We start from the raw sequence: 21,485 nt of genomic DNA on the forward strand, positions 1-21,485 counted from the left end.
CCGTGAAACGGAGGCGCTCCGCGTCGTCGTCCGTGAAACTGAAGGATTCGCCCAGGACCGATTGCATCCCTCTGCATCCCGGTGTGTCATCATCGCGTCTTGAAGAGGATGTGGTCTCCATGTGTGGTGTGGACGGTTCTTCTTGTGAGTGCCTGGTGCTGAGGTGAACACCGCTAGGTGTGTGACTGGGGAACTCCACCTGGGCAAAAGGGTGCAGTATGGTAATGAAGAAAAATAAAAGTCACAAGGGGGGAGGTGCCTCGACCCCGGCTGGCAGACAGTATGACCTGTGTGCGCCAAAAATGAATAGATATCCCAAATGGGACTGGCACTCTCCTATCAGGCGTCAGGGACCCCGGTGCCTTCTGTGGTGAAGATGCAGATTTCCAGAAAGAAACAGCGGCACTCGAGGATTTAATGAAAAGTACAAAGTGTATTCAAAAAAGATTACAAGAAGCCGACGTTTCGGGGCTCACATGCCCCTTTGTCAAGGTGTATAACAGTGTCTAGGTGTGCGTGCTTACCTTATATCCCCGTGGAGTCCGTCAGTGTGCAGGTGTGTGGCCGGAGACGCGACGGAGCCGCCGTACTTCCGGTCGCGGCTGAGTGACGTCATGGTGAGTGCACCCGTTACTATGGCAACTGGGACGCCAAGTGCCGTAAACAGCAGCGGTGACAGAACTGGCAACAGTGCCAGGAGAATGTGATGAAGTGTAAGTGCAAGTTATTAAGAACCATGACACCTGGGGAACCTAACACCTCCGTGGGGCTCGATGTGACCCGGGTGCAGGGGGACAGAGTGATGCATGGTATATGGTAGAACCCGGTGGATGCTGGACACCCCATGCCTGTTGGATGTGAGAGATCCAAGAGCCTGAAGGGGGATGTCTGCAAATAAGTCAGACTGTAAGTTTGAATGGTGGCTGCCGATCGTGCCGGACTGGCACTGGAGCTGGTGGTGCTCACTTGGGGGTGAATGCTGCTGGCTATGCCCGCTGGGGCTGTGGTGTGACTCCATATGAGAGTTGCAACACCATGGAGACGACTATAAGTATGGGCCATGCGGCCAATTGAATAGAACCTGCATCCACCGCGTCCGAACCGGTGTCCCCACCTGGAGTGCCTGTGCTCGTGCTGTGTGACAAGCAAAGAATGGATGAATGTTCCGATGGTGTCGTGCAGTGGGTGGCAGGGCAACCATGCAATACAATATAGGACAGTTCATCGCTGGGTTATAGAAATATATTCCAGGAGAATTTCTCGTTCAGACCCCCTGGGCTGATGGTGCCGAGTTCAAAGATCCATTTGGATTCGATGTGCAGTAATCTTCGATCTCTGTCTCCCCCTCGGATGCTGCGGGGCACGTGATCGATGATCTGATGTTTTAAATCGTTCAATGAATGGCCCATCAGCGCAAAGTGTCTGGCCACGGGTTGTTCGGAGGGTTTGCCCGTAAGTGCCTGCTTAATTGCGGACCTGTGAAGAGCCATCCTTTCTCTAAAAGTTCTAATAGACTTGCCCACATATACTAGATGGCACGGGCAGGTGAGTATATACACAATGTGTGTAGTTGTGCATGTCACCACATGTCTGATCTGATAGGTCCTTTCTTTATGGGGGTGTTTGAAAAATGACCCAGTGGTCATGTTGTTGCATGTGGTACACTTGGGGCACCTGTAGCAGCCAGGAGCCTTAGTGAGGAAAGTGGAGGATCGTTGTACCTCGTTTTGGAACCCCGTGATGTCCGAGTGTACGATGATGTCCCTTATGCTTCTGCCTCTGGTGAAGCATAACATGGGGCGCTTTTCTCTGAACACTGGAAGTTTAGTATCAGAGGCCACTATAGGCCACAGGGCTCTGGCCGCTCTCTGGATTACTGGGCTTGCTGTGCTGAACTGGTTCACAAATGGTATGACCGCTTTGTTCTTGTGAGCTGTAGGCGTCAGTAAGGCTTCCCTCGGTATGGCCATGATCTCTTTTTTCTGTACCTGTAATTTGTGGTAGTCGTACCCCCTTTGCGTGAACTTGTCGACCATGGTTTCTAATTCTCGGTCTAGACTGGAGCGGTCACTGATGATCCTTGATGCCCTGATCATCTGTGATCTAGGGAGTCCCTCTTTGAGGGGTCTCGGATGATGGCTATTGGCCCTCAGTAAGACATTCTTGTCCGTTGGTTTTGAGAACAGGCTGGTGGTTAATGTGCCGTCCTTGACAGTTATCTTGACGTCTAAGTAATTCACGGACTCGCTGCTGATGGTATAGGTGTACTTAATTGTGGAGGGTCTGTTATTGGCTTCCTCTATGAGTTGTTCAAATCGTGCCGTGTCTCCTGTCCAGAGCAAGAACAAGTCGTCTATATATCTGACGAACATCAGGATATGCTGCGCTACAGCTTGATCGTCAAAGAACACCGCCTGCTCCTCCTGGAACATGAAGACGTTGGCAAATGATGGGGAGACATTGCTCCCCATCGCGCATCCTGTTCTCTGTCGGAAGAATCTGCCGTTGAACATGAAGAAGTTCCTTTTTAAGGTCAGCGAGAGAAGTTGCATAAAAAGCCCGATGTCAAGGGTGTCCATCTTCTCCTTTGTGAGAAAATCATGCATGACTTGCAGACCATCCTGGTGGGGGATGCTGGTGTAAAGGCTCTTCACGTCTATCACACACATTAATGTCCCTGGAGGAACCTGCCCGATGTTGTTGATCCGCTCCAGGAAGCTGGTGGTGTCTTTGATGTAATTGTGGTGTTTAACGATCAGCGGTTGCAGGATCCCATCTAAAAATGTGGAGATGGGCTGAAAAATAGACTCCCTTGCAGCAATGATTGGTCTGCCAGGCGGGGACGTGGCGTTCTTATGGATCTTGGGTACCACAAAAAAGAGGGGTACAAGTGGGTGGTCTTGCTTGAGTGCCTCACAAAGCCTTCCTGTTAGAAGACCGTTGGACTTGGCCTGATCGAGAAGATGCTCCAGTTCCTGCTGGTACTCAGGAGTTGGGTCATGAGACAGTTCCTCATATGTCCCAGGCTCTGCCAGTTGACCCTCAATTTCTTTAATGTAGTCGGAGAGGTTAAGGATGACCAATCCCCCTCCCTTATCCGCAGGACGGAAGATTACATCTCGGTATGCCCCCAACTGTTTGAGGGCTACTTGTTCAGCCTTGGAAAGGTTCCGATGTACAACAGGTGTCGCTGCTGTGTATTTGACAACCGAGTCATCCAAGAGTCTGGTAAATGCTTGTATGGAAGGGTTGGTTGACGGGGGATCAAAGGTGGATTTGTGCCGTGTCTGATAGAATCTATCACAGAGTGAATCACTAGTTGAATCCTGTGGGTGGGAGTTTTGGAAAAATTCCTGCAGTCTCAGCTTGCGCGAGAATCGATGCAGGTCAACTTGCCACTGGAGTTTATTGAATGGATTAGTGGGCACGAAAGAAAGACCCTTCTCCAGAACTCTCAGTTCTATATCCGAGAAGGATCTGCTGGACAGGTTGAAGATTAGGGATTCTTTTTGGCTGCACGCCCTTTTAATTCGCGCGCACTGCTTGCCCCTGCGGGTGGGCGTCCTCTTCTGCCTTGTTCCACTGGGGTGGCCGCAGGTGTCCCTAAAGGGACCGGCTGTACCCTAGATGACCCGTCCGAGTCCAGGAAGGCACTCTCACTGTCACTGTTTGATGTACCGGCAGTGAACGACTTCTGTTCCCGTCGTCTCCTCCTACCTTGCCGGCCTCTGGCATTATAGGTGGTATTTTGACCACCCTCTCCCCCCATCAACCACCTGTATACTTTATTCAAGTCATAATCCTCTTTGACTACTTGTTGTTTATTGCGCTTGAATTTGATCAAATCCTTCCTGTAGTCATCGCATTGTTTCTGTAGTTTGGTAAGCCAGTCATGATTACAATCCGCCTGCAAGACGGTCTTGTGCTCTGTCTCAATTTTGGAGATCTTATCTCTGGTCTGTCTCAATTCTCGGCCCGATTCTTCCACGACCAGCAGGATCAGGTCGAGACTGCACTTGTTGAGTATGCCTACCCATTTCTTACAGAACTCGGGGTTAAATCGTCCGATGGTGGGGACGTTCCTTACCCTGAAGCCCCTAGGTATCAACTTTTCCCGATGGTACTCCGACAGCGAGATTCCATGAAGCAGGTAATCACATTCACGGCGTTTTAGCTTGAGTAGTTGATGGTAGACGTCCTCAATGCCCCCTGTGCGTTCTGATGCACCTAATTGTTCCGTGAAACGGAGGCGCTCCGCGTCGTCGTCCGTGAAACTGAAGGATTCGCCCAGGACCGATTGCATCCCTCTGCATCCCGGTGTGTCATCATCGCGTCTTGAAGAGGATGCGGTCTCCATGTGTGGTGTGGACGGTTCTTCTTGTGAGTGCCTGGTGCTGAGGTGAACACCGCTAGGTGTGTGACTGGGGAACTCCACCTGGGCAAAAGGGTGCAGTATGGTAATGAAGAAAAATAAAAGTCACAAGGGGGGAGGTGCCATGACACCTGGGGAACCTAACACCTCCGTGGGGCTCGATGTGACCCGGGTGCAGGGGGACAGAGTGATGCATGGTATATGGTAGAACCCGGTGGATGCTGGACACCCCATGCCTGTTGGATGTGAGAGATCCAAGAGCCTGAAGGGGGATGTCTGCAAATAAGTCAGACTGTAAGTTTGAATGGTGGCTGCCGATCGTGCCGGACTGGCACTGGAGCTGGTGGTGCTCACTTGGGGGTGAATGCTGCTGGCTATGCCCGCTGGGGCTGTGGTGTGACTCCATATGAGAGTTGCAACACCATGGAGACGACTATAAGTATGGGCCATGCGGCCAATTGAATAGAACCTGCATCCACCGCGTCCGAACCGGTGTCCCCACCTGGAGTGCCTGTGCTCGTGCTGTGTGACAAGCAAAGAATGGATGAATGTTCCGATGGTGTCGTGCAGTGGGTGGCAGGGCAACCATGCAATACAATATAGGACAGTTCATCGCTGGGTTATAGAAATATATTCCAGGAGAATTTCTCGTTCAGACCCCCTGGGCTGATGGTGCCGAGTTCAAAGATCCATTTGGATTCGATGTGCAGTAATCTTCGATCTCTGTCTCCCCCTCGGATGCTGCGGGGCACGTGATCGATGATCTGATGTTTTAAATCGTTCAATGAATGGCCCATCAGCGCAAAGTGTCTGGCCATGGGTTGTTCGGAGGGTTTGCCCGTAAGTGCCTGCTTAATTGCGGACCTGTGAAGAGCCATCCTTTCTCTAAAAGTTCTAATAGACTTGCCCACATATACTAGATGGCACGGGCAGGTGAGTATATACACAATGTGTGTAGTTGTGCATGTCACCACATGTCTGATCTGATAGGTCCTTTCTTTATGGGGGTGTTTGAAAAATGACCCAGTGGTCATGTTGTTGCATGTGGTACACTTGGGGCACCTGTAGCAGCCAGGAGCCTTAGTGAGGAAAGTGGAGGATCGTTGTACCTCGTTTTGGAACCCCGTGATGTCCGAGTGTACGATGATGTCCCTTATGCTTCTGCCTCTGGTGAAGCATAACATGGGGCGCTTTTCTCTGAACACTGGAAGTTTAGTATCAGAGGCCACTATAGGCCACAGGGCTCTGGCCAAACATAATGCATATACCATGCATCACTCTGTCCCCCTGCACCCGGGTCACATCGAGCCCCACGGAGGTGTTAGGTTCCCCAGGTGTCATGGTTCTTAATAACTTGCACTTACACTTCATCACATTCTCCTGGCACTGTTGCCAGTTCTGTCACCGCTGCTGTTTACGGCACTTGGCGTCCCAGTTGCCATAGTAACGGGCGCACTCACCATGACGTCACTCAGCTGCGACCGGAAGTACGGCGGCTCCGTCGCGTCTCCGGCCACACACCTGCACACTGACGGACTCCACGGGGATATAAGGTAAGCACGCACACCTAGACACTGTTATACACCTTGACAAAGGGGCATGTGAGCCCCGAAACGTCGGCTTCTTGTAATCTTTTTTGAATACACTTTGTACTTTTCATTAAATCCTCGAGTGCCGCTGTTTCTTTCTGGAAATCTATATATATATATATATATATATATATATATACAGTATATATATATATATATATATATATATATATATCTCACATATGGAAAACAAATGTTACACATATCTATTATCATTGACCTGGTTTGAGGAGGTTGTGGACTCTGGGTTTCTTCCGATGACCGGGAAGTGGAACCGCAACTGGGCCGCAGCAGAGATGGCCGGATGTAAGTCTTCCTCATGCAGGATCAGATCGGCGGACAGGAGGCACGTGCGGACGCTGAAGGTCTCCTGAAAGAGAGAACTTGACAGGTGCTGGTGAATCACAGAAAATACTAGGTGCTGGAGGCACGGAGGTGCTTGGAGGCACGGAGGTGCTGGAGGCACGGAGGTGCTTGGAGGCACGGAGGTGCTGGAGGCACGGAGGTGCTTGGAGGCACGGAGGTGCTGGAGGCACGGAGGTGCTTGGAGGCACGGAGGTGCTGGAGGCACGGAGGTGCTGGAGGCACGGAGGTGCTTGGAGGCACGGAGGTGCTGGAGGCACGGAGGTGCTGGAGGCACGGAGGTGCTTGGAGGCACGGAGGTGCTTGGAGGCACGGAGCACTGGAGATCAAAGGTACAGTAGAACGATGATACTCAGGCGCCGGAGCACTGCCCGGCGTCTGAATTTAAACTTCCCGCCAGGGCCTGATTGGAGGACGGGCCGATGACGTCACCCGCAGCTCCCGAGGACGTCGGACGTGGAGGCCGGCTAGACGGAGCGCCGGACACCGGGACCCGCCAGCGAGGATGGCCGCACGGAGACCCAGCGCGCCCGGAGAGGTAAGTACGAAGACCGTGGCGCCGTGACAGTACCCCCTCCTCTAGGAGTGGCCCCTGGACACTTTCCCGGCTTCGTAGGATGTCTAGCATGGAAGATCCGGACTAGTCGAGGAGCCGAGACCTCAGAAGCCTTTATCCAACTTCTCTCCTCAGGACCATATCCTTTCCATTCCACCAGATATTGCAGATTCTTGTGAAGGTAACGCGAGTCTAGAATATTTCTGATCTCGAAGTCTGTTCCTGTTTCAGTCTCCACTGAGGTGGGGCTAGAGGTCTTTGAATGGAAACGATTAAGGACGAGAGGACGAAGGAGAGAAACATGGAAGGCGTTAGGTATACATAGGTGCGAAGGTAAACCCAGCTTGCAGACCACAGGATTCAGGACTTGTAGCACAGGGTAAGGACCGATGAATCTTGGAGCAAACTTCATGGTGGGCACCTTCAACCGGAGATTACGTGTGGACAGCCATACCCTGTCGCCAACCTTGTATTGTGGAGCGGCTCGCCGTTTCTTATCCGCAAAGAACTTGTACCGGACTGAAACTTTCTTAAGATTAGCATGAACCTTACTCCAAATTTGTCTGAAGTGTAGTAGAGTGGACATTACGGCTGGAACCTCTTCCATCGGAAGGATTGGTAATTCTGGAACACGTGGATGGAACCCATAGTTGATGAAAAATGGAGATTCACCAGTGGAAGAATGAAACGAATGATTATGGGCAAACTCCGCCCAAGGTAACAACTCCACCCAGTTGTCCTGTGAAGGGGAGAGATAAAGACGGAGGAAAGTCTCTAGATCTTGATTGACTCGTTCCGTTTGTCCATTCGTTTGGGGATGATAAGCGGACGAAAACTTAAGTTTAATCTGTAGAGTCGAACAGAGGGCTTTCCAAAACCTTGCGGTGAACTGTACCCCACGATCAGAGACTATTTCCTGTGGCAACCCATGCAACCGAAAATGTTCTTGGATGAACAGTAGAGCTAGTTTCGGGGCTGTCGGTAGACCAGTCAAAGGAACGAAGTGTGCCATCTTCGAAAAACGGTCGACGATTACCCAAACGGTGTTGCAACCCTTGGAATGGGGCAAGTCAGTGATGAAGTCCATGGAAATATGAGTCCAGAGTTTCATAGGAATGGACAGAGGACGAAGCAACCCAGCAGGGGGTAAACGGGGAGATTTATGCTGTGTACACTGAGGACAGGAATTAACGTAATCCTGTACATCCTTCCTCATGGAGTCCCACCAGTAAGATCTTTGCAGAAACTTGTACATCTTCTGGGCGCCGGGATGACCGGAGAATTTGGAGATATGGGCCCACTGAAGTATCCTCGACCGGAATTTGACCGGTACGGACATTCTTCCAGGAAGAGGGCCTGGAGTAGTCGAGGCAGCAGAGACAGAAATTGGATTCAGAATTAAACTCCGTTCAAAGGAATCCTCATCATCTGTGGGAGTTTGTGAACGGGACAGTGCATCCGCTTTGGTATTGAAAGTCCCGGCTCGGTACTTGATAACAAAAGAAAATCGAGTGAAGAAGAGTGCCCATCTAGCTTGGCGAGGATTCAAGCACTGTGCGGTTTTGATATACAACAAATTTTTGTGATCAGTGTAAATGGTAGTCACATGTTTGGCCCCCTCTAAGAGATATCTCCACTCTTCCAAGGCAGATTTAATCGCCAAGAGTTCCTGGTCTCCAATAGTGTAATTCCGTTCAGCCGGAGAGAATTTACGAGAGTGAAAGCCGCACGGATGTAATTTCTTATCTGAGGCATACTGAGAGAACGGCCCCAACTCCGATCGAGGATGCGTCGACTTCTAGGAAGAAAGGTTCCTCGAAATTTGGTTGTTGGAGTACTGGAGCGGACATAAAAGCTGATTTCAAGTGGGAAAAGGCCTCTATGGCTTCGGGAGACCACAACCCCGGGTTGGAACCCTTTCTCGTTAGGGCGGTAATGGGTGCAACAATGGTGGAGAAACCTCTAATGAACTTTCTATAATAGCTCGCAAAACCCAGGAACCTTTGTATTGCTTTCAAGGAGAGTGGCTGTGCCCAGTCCCGAATGGAACAGAGTTTCTCCGGATCCATGCGAAGCTCCTTCCCCGAGATAATATAACCAAGGAACGGTATTGATGTTACTTCGAAGGTACACTTGGACATCTTGGCATAGAGATGATTCTCACGTAGACGGAGGAGTACCTCTTTGACTTGTATTCTGTGTTCAGCAAGGTCTTTTGAAAAAATCAGGATGTCATCCAAATACACCACGATACTTAGGTATAACATGTCTCGGAAGATTTCGTTGACGAATCCCTGGAAGACAGCAGGAGCATTGCTAAGACCGAACGGTATCACCAGATACTCATAATGCCATCCCGGGTATTGAAGGCGGTCTTCCATTCATCTCCCTCTCTGATGCGTATAAGGTTATAGGCCCCCCTCAAATCGAGCTTGGAAAAAACATGGGCACCACGAACTCTATCAAACAGCTCTGTGATTAGAGGCAAGGGGTATTTATTTTTGATGGTAATATCATTTAAGCCGCGGTAGTCGATACATGGTCTTAACCCTCCGTCCTTTTTTTTCACAAAGAAAAAGCCCGCTCCAGCCGGGGAAGTAGAGGGGCGGATGAATCCCTTGTGAAGATTGGTTTTGATATAGTCAGACATAGCCTGTGTCTCTGGGAGGGACAGAGGATAAATGCGACCCCGAGGCGGCATTTTCCCAGGGATAAGGTCAATGGGGCAGTCCCAAGCCCTATGGGGTGGTAACTGGTCGGCTGCTTGTTCCGAAAACACATCTCTAAATTCTTGGTACGCCTCTGGAATAGGTTCCTCCTCCACCTTAGAAGAAACACGAAGCGGACAGACAGGGGTGAGACAGTTAGCGTGACAAAAAGAACCCCAAGACCGAATCTGTGCGGTCTTCCAATCGATATGGGGATTGTGACTTTTGAGCCAAGGTATTCCGAGAACCAGATCGTGATGCATTTCCGGGATCACCAGGAACTCCAAATATTTTGATGTAGAGCCCCGACCTGTAGTTTAACTGGAACCGTACGTTCTGTTATGATACCCTTGGATATCCTAGTACCATTGATGGCTGTCAAGGAAATAGGCCGTTCGATGGACCGTACTTCCAAATTCAGGCTTTGGACACAGAGGGAAGAAACGAAATTCCCCGCATCTCCAGAGTCCAACAGGGCTTCAAAAGACTTGGAAGTAGCCTTGGTGATTAACGTTACAGGAAGCAAACAGTCCGAAGTGGGAGAAGATTTGGTCGTAACCGCCAACTTGACTCCTCCGGAACAAGCTAGGCCTTCTCGTTTCCCGGACGGGATTTGCAGGACTTGATGAAGTGACCCGCAGCTCCGCAGTACAGGCAGAGCTTACCCTCATGACGACGCTGCCGCTCCTCCGGGGACAATCGGGATCGGTTAATCTGCATGGGTTCGTCCGGACTTGGAACCACCGCTTGCCTTGCAGGAGGAAGCCGGAACCTAGAACGATCAGATCGACTACGTTCTCCTCCACGTTCCTGCATCCGGAGATCTACCTTGACACAGAGAGAGATCAATTCCTCTAAAGAATCCGGAAGCTCTTGAGTGACCAACTCGTCCTTCAGGCGATCAGAAAGACCGTTCCAGAAAGCAGCTCTCAGAGCCTCATTATTCCAACGAAGTTCAGAGGCAATGGTTTGGAAATGAACCACATACTGACCCACGGATCGGGAGCCTTGACGGATGCGGAGTAAGTCAGAAGAGGCTGAGGTCATCCTGCCGGGCTCATCAAAAATTAGTCGAAAAGACGTGATGAATTCGGAGTAATTGGAAACCAGTGAATCAGAACGTTCCCATAATGGAGACACCCAATCCAAGGCAGATCCTTCCAGCAGAGAAATAATATATGCTACCTTGGACCGGTCTGTAGGAAAGTTGTGAGCTAGTAGCTCGAAATGTACCTCACATTGGTTTAAGAAACCACGACAATTCTTAGGATTCCCGTTATAACGGGATGGCGTAGGCAGCTGAAGGCGCGGAGTGGCACCGGCCGATGGTTGGACATTGCTGGAGGTGGCAAGTGGTGCAGCTACCGGAACTTGTGCCGGAATTACTGAGGCTAGAGACGCCTGAATCTGATCCAGACGTCCGAACAACTCCTGGAGGTACTGCATCACCTGACCTTGTGCCGCTTCCTGACTTTGTACACGGGAAGCCAGGTCCTGGATGGCACTTGAGTCCGTGTTCCGATTCCCTGGGTCCATGGGGCCTGAGTATACTATCACTGACCTGGTTTGAGGAGTTTGTGGACTCGGGGTTTCTTCCGATGACCGGGAAGTGGAACCGCAACTGGGCCGCAGCAGAGATGGCCGGATGTAAGTCTTCCTCATGCAGGATCAGATCGGCGGACAGGAGGCACGTGCGGACGCTGAAGGTCTCCTGAAAGAGAGAACTTGACAGGTGCTGGTGAATCACAGAAAATACTAGGTGCTGGAGGCACGGAGGTGCTGGAGGCACGGAGGTGCTTGGAGGCACGGAGGTGCTTGGAGGCACGGAGCACTGGAGATCACAGGTACAGTAGAACGATGATACTCAGGCGCCGGAGCACTGCCCGGCGTCTGAATTTAAACTTCCCGCCAGGGCCTGATTGGAGAACGGGCTGATTACGTCACCCGCAGCTCCCGAGGACGTCGAACGTGGAGGCCGGCTAGACGGAGCGCCGGATGCCGGGACCCGCCAGCGAGGATGGCCGCACGGAGACCCAGCGCGCCCGGAGAGGTAAGTACGAAGACCGCGGCGCCGTGACATCTATAGCCATATGTTACACATATCTATAGACATACAACACCAGCATTTTGGACCTGTGTATCCCATTGTAGTTGATGATCAATTCAAGTTTAGATTTTTTTTACAGTGCTGGATATTTAGCATTTATTTCAACTATAATCCTTAACCCTTTCTAAACAAACACTGGGGTCAGTGGTGGCAGGCTACACACATAGGACACACACACACACTGGGGCCAGTGGTGGCAGGCTACACACATAGGACACACACACTGGGGCCAGTGATGGCAGACTACACACATAGGACACACAAACACTGGGGCCAGTGGTGGCAGACTACACACATAGGACACACACACGCCAGTGATGGCAGACTACACACATAGGACACACACACACTGGGGCCAGTGATGGCAGACTACACACATAGGACACACACACGCCAGTGATGGCAGACTACACACATAGGACACACACACACTGGGGCCAGTGGTGGCAGACTACACACATAGGACACACACACGCCAGTGATGGCAGACTACACACATAGGACACACACACACTGGGGCCAGTGATGGCAGACTACACACATAGGACACACACACGCCAGTGATGGCAGACTACACACATAGGACACACGCACACTGGGGCCAGTGATGGCAGACTACACACATAGGACACACACACACTGGGGCCAGTGATGGCAGGCTACACACATAGGACACAAACACGCCAGTGATGGCAGGCTACACACACAGGACACACACACGCCAGTGATGGCAGACTACACACATAGGACACACACACACTGGGGCCAGTGATGGCAGACTACACACATAGCACACACACACGCCAGTGATGGCAGACTACACACATAGGACACACACACACTGGGGCCAGTGGTGGCGGGCTACACACATAGGACACACACAAACTGGGGCCAGTGATGGCAGACTACACACATAGGACACACACACACTGGGGCCAGTGATGGCAGACTACACATATAGGACACACACACACGCCAGTGATGGCAGACTACACACATAGGACACACACACACTGGGGCCAGTGATGGCAGACTACACACATAGGACACACACACGCCAGTGATGGCAGACTACACACATAGGACACACACACACTGGGGCTAGTGGTGGCGGGCTACACACATAGGACACACACACACAGGGGCCAGTGATGGCAGACTACACACATAGGACACACACACACCTGGGCCAGTGATGGCAGACTACACACATAGGACACACACACACTGGGGCCAGTGATGGCAGGCTACACACATAGGACACACACGCGCCAGTGATGGCAGGCTACACACATAGGACACACACACACTGGGGCCAGTGGTGGCAGACTACACACATAGGGCAACACACACTGGGGCCAGTGATGGCAGACTACACACATAGGACACACACACACTGGGGCCAGTGACGGCAGACTACACACATAGGACACACACACGCCAGTGATGGCAGACTACACACATAGGACACACACACTGGGGCCAGTGGTGGCAGGCTACACATATAGGACACACACACACTGGGGCCAGTGATGGCAGACTACACACATAGGACACACACACGCCAGTGATGGCAGACTACACACATAGGACACACACACACTGGGGCCAGTGGTGGCAGGCTACACACATAGGACACACACACACTGGGGCCAGTGGTGGCAGGCTACACACATAGGACACACACACACTGGGGCCAGTGGTGGCAGGCTACACACATAGGACACACACACACTGGGGCCAGTGGTGGCAGGCTACACACATAGGACACACACACACTGGGGCCAGTGATGGCAGACTACACACATAGGTCACAGACAGACACTCCTACCTTTTTTCCTTCCTTTCCTCCGAGCTCCCAGCCACCTCTAAACTCACTCTTCCCACCAAAGCGCTTTGCCAGTTCCCCCATCACTCCCCCTCCAAACTTCCAGCTGCTCCCAGTCCATGTGTGCAGGGGGAGGGGGGCGGACAGGGGGAGTGATCCGCTGCAGCCACAGCAAAGTTGTCTTCATGTCTGCCCTGCACTGATTAATGTATACTATGCTCTGCGCCGCGGTTATGCTGCGCACCCGGCTCTCAAGCTCCGCCCCATTGTGTCTGGACTCCTGCATGCGCGGTAATGAGTACACTCAGGGCTGGGGTATTCCGGGGGACTGGGAAGACTCTCCGGGGTAGCGGGACAATTACAGAGGAAACGGGAGCCTCCCGCAGAATGCGGTAAGTATGGTGTAATGCTGTGCGCATGCGCAGCAGCAGACACGGCTTGAAAAAAACCCGTTGTGTGTGAAAGCTCCCCTTCACACACACGGTCCACTGCCTGCAAAGACGGCACGGCCCCGGCTCAGCAGCCGGACCTTCCAGTGGATATTTCCGGCTGCAACCCGGCAGCTGGTTCGGGGCCGTGCAGTGTGAAAGGACCCTACCCCTCACACTGTTAATTAAAATACATGCAAAAGTAGGCGCGTGTGTCTCAGCCCACAGGGAAATCTGTGATGTTTGCAGCTGTGAGTTGTCAGGGAAATTGTCCGATTGCCGGCAACTCAGCCCTTTTAATTGAATTGCATGCTAATAGTTAACGTTATAAGAAATGTTTGCAAGCTTTCATAGTACAGTACTCAGGCCCTTTCTGCTGTCAGATAAGAGCTAGAAATATAATTTCAATATTTTTCAGAAAAAAATGCTTTCATGCTGAAAATGAGGGTAAGAGCACTAGCAGAGATAATGTAGGCAGCAGGGAATTCTCAGTGACAGGAAGCCTGGGTGAGAGTGGGTAAGACTTTTGTACATCAGCTTTCTGCTTACACATTGAACTTTCATGGGGCAGATGTATTAAGCCTGGACAAGGGATAAAGAAGTGATAAAGCGGTGATAAGTGCAAGGTGATGATAACGCATCAGCCAATCATTACAAATTTGAAAAATGACAGGAGCTGATTGGCTGGTGCATCATCACCTTGCACTTATCACTGCTTTATCACTTCTTTATAAGGCCCCATACACTAGATATGTCTAGAGGCTGAAGTCGGGGCGATTTCCCTTGAACTCCCCGGGAGTGGTTCCAGACTATTCCAAACGATTTGGTACAATCTGACTTTTTTTTTTTGCATGCAATATATCACCTGCGATATATCACAGACGATGTATCGCAATGCATTCACAGGTACCATAATATATATCTGATGGGCTGGATTAGGGTGCTAGAGGGGATGGCCCAAAGGCAAATTAACTAGCAGCAGCCAGACCTGTGGACACCGCACCTATACAATATGTGATTGGCTGGATTGGTGCTAGGGGGGTGGACCAAATAGACATATTAATAGCAGCAGTCATTTTAGCTATGTGCACACTGTTGCTCTGTGATTAGTGAAGCTGGTTTATACCTTCCGAGCGTTCCACATTGCTAGTGTGCTTTGATTTGTTTGTTTTTTCTGCAGTGGCGTGCGGTGAGGTCAGTGGCTGGTGAGGAACTACAGCCATAATGTCCACCGAATGCTGCCGATGACCCCTACCGCCACCGAGCCAATGCCCGCTACTGCCCCCGAGCCAATGCCCGCTGCCACCGCTAATGGCCTACAAACTCGCCCACCATCAACTGACCCAGCCCTCCGCCACTAATTTGCATGCCCGCTGCCACCACCAATGGCTTACAAACTCGCCCTCCATCAACTGACCCAGCCCTCCACCACTAATTTGCATCTCAGTCCGATGCCGCCAATGCCCGCTGCCTGCCTGCTCATCATACTTGTGATATATTGTACATTTGCATAGAAAAATAAATAAATTAGTGTTTGGGACTGGGAAGGGAGTGGGAGGAGGACATGAATGCAATTTTGTTGTCCAGGGCTTCCATTAACTTAATGGAAAAGGGTCTGAATGGGTTAAAAAAAAAAAATGTGTGAGGTCCCCCCTCCTAAGTATCACCAGCCTCTGGCTCTTTGAGCCGGTCCTGGTTGCTTAAATACTGGGGGGAAAAATTGGACAGGGGTTCCCCATATTTAGACAACCAGCACCGGGCTCTTAGTCTGGTCCTGGTTCCAAAACTACGGGGGACAAAAGTTGTAGGGGTCCCCCGTATTTTTAAAAACAGCACCGGGCTCCACTAGTCAGTGACATAATGCCACAGCCGGGGGACACATTTATGTAGGTCCTTGTGGCCGTGACATTACCCCCCCCCCCCCCCAACTAGTCACCACTGGCCGGGGTTCCCTGGAGGAGTGTGGACCCCTTAAATTAGTGATGGCTAACCTTGACACTCCAGCTGTTGTTGAACTACACATCCCAGCATGCCCTGCATCGGTTTTAGCAAGGCCAAATAGCAAAACTGTAGCAGGGCATGCTGGGATGTGTAGTTCAACAACAGCTGGAGTGTCAAGGTTAGCCATCACTGCCTTAAATCAAGGGGTCCCCTCCTCTAGGCACCCAAGGGCCAGGGGTGAAGCCCAAGTCTGTCCCCAGCACCCCTGGGCAGTGGATGCCGGGCTGATAGCCATAAGTGTGTTAAAAAATAATAATATTGTTTTTTGTTGTGGAAGTACAAGGCCCAGCAAGCCTCCCCCGCTTGCTGGTACTTGGGAGAACCTCAAGTACCAGCATGTGGGGAAATAACGGGCCCGCTGGTACCTGTAGTTCTACAACAACAAAAATTTATTAAAACATACTTACACATATTTACCTACATCCCATGCCGATCATGTCCACTTGTCCATGTAGAATCCAATAGGGGTACCTGTAAAAATGAAAATTATACTTACAAACTTCAATCCACAGGAGGAGAAAGAGAGAGAGAAAGAGAAAGAGAGAGAGAGAGAGAAAGAGAGAGAAAGAGAGAAAGAGAAAAAGAAGAGAGAGAAAGAGAGAGCGAGAGAGAGAGAGAGAGAGAGAGAGAGAGAAAGAGATAGATTTTCCCCGTCTGCGGGGAGGAACAGGGGTGATGTACTCACCACAGGCACTTCAGGCTGTCCCTGCACTTGACAGAGGCCACCGGACACGGCTTCACAGGAGATAGAGACCTGGTGTTGAGGCTAGACGAGGCTGAAGTTAGCTGGGAGGTTGGAGGAGGAGAGCGCCAGCTGCCGCACTTCCAGCTCTGGGCTTCCCGGCACCGGCTCCAGGCCGGCTGCCGTAGCTGCACTTGGTTACCCCCTGCCCTTCCCCAGTGCTGCCTGCTTCGAGTACACAGGGTCCCAGGGATGATCGCCGGCCGGGCGCCAGCCGCAGGTGAGGAAGGAGTAAGGTGGGGAATGAAGGGAGGGTAACTTACTGTCCCGCCGCCTCGTATGGATGATTGGACCAGCGGATCCAGCGCTGAATCCATTGTCCAATCATTTCTGCCTTGCTGACAGTGATGTGAGCTGAAAGCCCATCCCTGTCAGCGAGGCACTTCTATAGGTGCCGCTTTCCCTATCTTTTTCAATGGGCTTTTACAGCCCAGTTCTTGGCTCCGCCCCTCGCTCGATCCCTGTTCCCATTATCTATAGGAGGGACTGCTATCAGTGCCTCCCAAACCTATTTAATGAGTTAAATTATTAGAATAAAATAAAGAACATACTTATGACACAGAACATATGTCATGTCACTGACCTAGATTGAGGGTGTTGTGAACTCGGGGATTCTTCCGATGGATGGGAAGAGGAACCACAACTGGGCTGGAACAGGGGTGGTTTGATATAGGATTTCCTCATACAGGACTCTGACAGTAAGGTTTGGTGAAATATTGAAGAGCTTTATTGCAGGAAAGGAACAACTCAAAGTCATATAGCATAAAGGGAAACTTATGAGAGAATGTCCAGGCCCATTGAAGGGTTTGTGAGCAATGTAAAAGATACTGGTGACTGAAGAAGTTGTGAGCGATGTTTAAAGACACTGATGATTTGAAGAACTTGTAAACGGTGGTTAAAGACTCAGATGACTTAAAAGAACTTGAAAACGGAGATTAAAACGCTGGTGATTTGAAGAACTTAAGTGCAGTGGTTTAAGACACTGATGATTTGTAGAACTTGTGAACGGTGACTGAGACGCTGATGATTTGTAGAACTTAAGTGCAGTGGTTTAAGACGCTGATGATTTGTAGAACTTGTGAACGGTGACTGAGACGCTGATGATTTGAAGAACTTAAGTGCAGTGGTTTAAGACGCTGAAGATTTGTAGAACTTGTGAACGGTGACTGAGACGCTGATGATTTGTAGAACTTGAGAACGGTGACTGAGACGCTGATGATTTGCAGAACTTGAGAACGGTGACTGAGACACTGATGATTTGCAGAACTTGAGAACGGTGATTAAGGGGCGCAGCCCACGCTGATTCCTAGGAGCACTGGTGACTGGACCGCAGAGAGACACACCAGCCGCTGGGAACGCTGGAACCTGTGCAGCGAACAGGCACCTGGAAATGCCGGAGACACTGGAGTACAGCTTCAGAGATTCTCGCCGGGAACAAGAGCGCTGGCATGCACTTCAGGGGAAAGACGATACTCAGGTGCCGAGGTTCTGTCCGGCGTCTGACTTTGAATCTCCCGCCACCGCTGGATTGGCGGAACAGTCTGATGACGTCACCTGCCCCCCGCCCACGTGATGCCGGGTGTCATGGCGGCGCCCTTGCCCTGGAGAACCGCCGGGAGCCGCGCCAGCCAGACGCCGGAGCCCGTGGCCTACCGAAGGCAGAGGCCGCAACACAGACCAGCAAGCACGCATGGGTAAGCGCGGCGAACGCCGCCTCTGGCGTGTGACAGTACCCCCTCCTCCAGGAGTGGCCCCTGGACACTTTCCAGGTTTTGTTGGATGTCTGGAATGGAAGATCCGCACCAGTCGGGGAGCCGTAACTTCAGTAGCCTTGACCCAGCTCCTTTCCTCTGGGCCAAAACCTTTCCATTCCACCAAATACTGTAGATTCTTGTGAAGATAGCGAGAGTCAAGAATAGCTTTGATTTCAAAGTCCGTACCATCTTCAGCCTCTGCAGAGGTTGGCCTTGCGGACTTGGAATGAAACCGGTTCAAAACAAGAGGGCGAAGAAGAGAGACATGAAAGGAATTTGGTATCCGGAGATGGGAAGGCAATCCCAATTTGCAAACAACCGGATTCAGGATTTGTAACACGTGGTAAGGACCAATGAACCCCGGAGCGAACTTCATAGTGGGCACCTTTAAACGGAGATTGCGGGTAGAGAGCCATACCCTGTCACCAACCTTGTATTGAGGAGCTGCCTGTCGCTTCCTATCCGCAAAGAACTTATAGCGGCCGGAGACTCTCTTGAGGTTAGCATGAACTCGACTCCAGATTTGACTGAAGTGCCGGAGAGTAGAGGCTGCAGCAGGAACTTCTTCCGGAGGACAAATGGGTAATTCTGGAACTTGGGGATGAAATCCATAATTAATAAAAAATGGAGACTCACCAGTCGAAGAGTGGTATAGATGATTATGGGCAAATTCGGCCCAAGGCAACAGCTCCACCCAATTATCTTGTGAGGGGGAGAGATAGACACGGAGAAAAGTCTCTAAATCTTGATTGACGCGTTCAGTTTGCCCATTGGTTTGTGGATGGTAAGCGGATGAAAACTTGAGTTTTATTTGTAAGGCCGTAGAGAGGGCTCTCCAGGATCTTGCAGTAAACTGTACCCCCCGGTCAGAGACTATTTCCAGAGGTAACCCGTGCAGGCGGAAGTGTTCCCGGATAAATAACAAAGCCAACTTAGAAGCTGATGGTAACCCGGTCAACGGAACAAAATGTGCCATCTTAGAGAAACGGTCAATAATTACCCAGACGGTGTTATGACCCTTGGAGAGGGGCAGTTCAGTAACAAAGTCCATAGAGATATGGGTCCAAGGCCTCTTAGGAATGGACAATGGGTGCAGCAACCCCGCAGGAGGCAAAGAATTTTGTGCTGAGCACATTGAGGACACGAGTTGACATAATCCTGAACATCCTTCTTCATAGTGTCCCACCAGTAAGATCTTCGTAGAAATTCCCACATCTTTTGAACTCCAGGATGACCGGAAAACTTGGAAATGTGAGCCCACTGCAACAATCTTGGTCGAAATTTAGCGGGCACAGACATTCTTCCAGGAGGAGGGCCCAACGCTGTGGGAGCCGCTGAAATAGAAACTGGACTAAGAATCAAAGCCTTTTCAACGGAATTCTCCTCATCCGAAGCCGTTAAGGAACGGGATAGGGCATCAGCCTTGGTGTTAAAAGTTCCAGCCCGGTACTTAATGACAAACGAAAATCGGGCAAAGAAGAGCGCCCATCTAGCTTGACGAGGATTCAAGCACTGGGCCGTCTTGAGATACAGCAAATTCTTGTGATCAGTGAAAATCGTAATTAGATGTTTAGCACCTTCCAAAAGATATCTCCATTCTTCCAAGGCAGATTTTATTGCCAAAAGTTCTTTGTCTCCAATGGTGTAATTTCGTTCAGCAGGAGAGAACTTGCGAGAATGGAAACCACATGGATGTAACTTCCCATCTGGAGCGTACTGCGAAAGCACGGCACCAATGCCTACCGTAGAAGCATCAACTTCCAAAAAGAATGGTTTTAAAAAGTCTGGTTGCTGAAGTACCGGAGCGGTCATAAAGGCTGCCTTCAACTGAGCGAATGCTGCTACAGCTTCAGAGGACCAATGGCTTGGGTCAGCCCTCTTCTTGGTTAGGGCAGTAATAGGCGCCACAATGGTAGAGAAACCCCTTATGAATTTCCGGTAGTAATTTGCAAACCCCAGAAATCGTTGCACCGCTTTCAAGGAAAGAGGCTGAGCCCAGTCCCGAATGGCAGAGAGTTTCTCCGGATCCATACGAACCTCCATGCCCGAAATGATGTAACCAAGAAATGGAATAGACGGGACCTCAAAGGTACACTTGGAAATCTTGCCATATAGATGGTTCTCTCGCAATCGAAGAAGTACCTCTTTAACCTGTACTCTGTGCTCAGTGAGATTCTTAGAAAATATCAGAATGTCATCCAAATATACCACTACATTTAGGTATAACATATCCCGAAAAGACGGCGGGGGCGTTGCTGAGGCCGAACGGCATTACCATATACTCATAATGCCCGTCCCTAGTATTGAAGGCCGTCTTCTATTCGTCCCCCTGTCGGATACGTATCAAATTATAAGCTCCCCTTAAAACGAGCTTGGTGAAGACTCGGGCTCCGCGAACTCTATCAAAAAGCTCCGTGATGAGCGGCAAAGGATACTTATTCTTAATGGTGACATCATTTAGACCACAATAGTCGATACATGGCCTCAGGCCTCAGGCCTTTTTCTGCACAAAAAAAAACCCTGCTCCCGCCGGGGAAGTAGAGGGGCGGATGAATCCCTTCTGCAGATTAGACTTGATATATTCCGACATAGCTTGAGTCTCGGGTACTGATAAAGGATAAGTGCGACCCCGAGGTGGCATTTCCCCCGGAATGAGCTCAATAGGACAGTCCCAGGGTCTATGCGGTGGTAACTGATCAGCCGCCTGTTCCGAGAACACATCTGAAAACTCCCGATAAGCCTCTGGAATAAGCCCTTCATCCGACTTGGAAGATACATGGAGCAGGTAGACAGGAGTGAGACAATTTGAATGGCAAAATGGACTCCAAGAAATTATCTGTGTCGACCTCCAGTCGACGTGAGGGTTGTGAAGCTTGAGCCAAGGAAGACCAAGAACGAGATCATGAGGCATCTCCCGAATCACAAGGAACTCCAGATGTTCTTGATGCAAAGCTCCCACTTGTAGCTTGATTGGCATTGTACAACTTGAAATCAGACCTTTAGAAATTTGGGCACCATTAATAGCAGTTAACGTAAT

Source organism: Pseudophryne corroboree, chromosome 8 (assembly GCF_028390025.1).
Source record: "Pseudophryne corroboree isolate aPseCor3 chromosome 8, aPseCor3.hap2, whole genome shotgun sequence".
Classification (NCBI taxonomy): Eukaryota; Metazoa; Chordata; class Amphibia; order Anura; family Myobatrachidae; genus Pseudophryne; species Pseudophryne corroboree.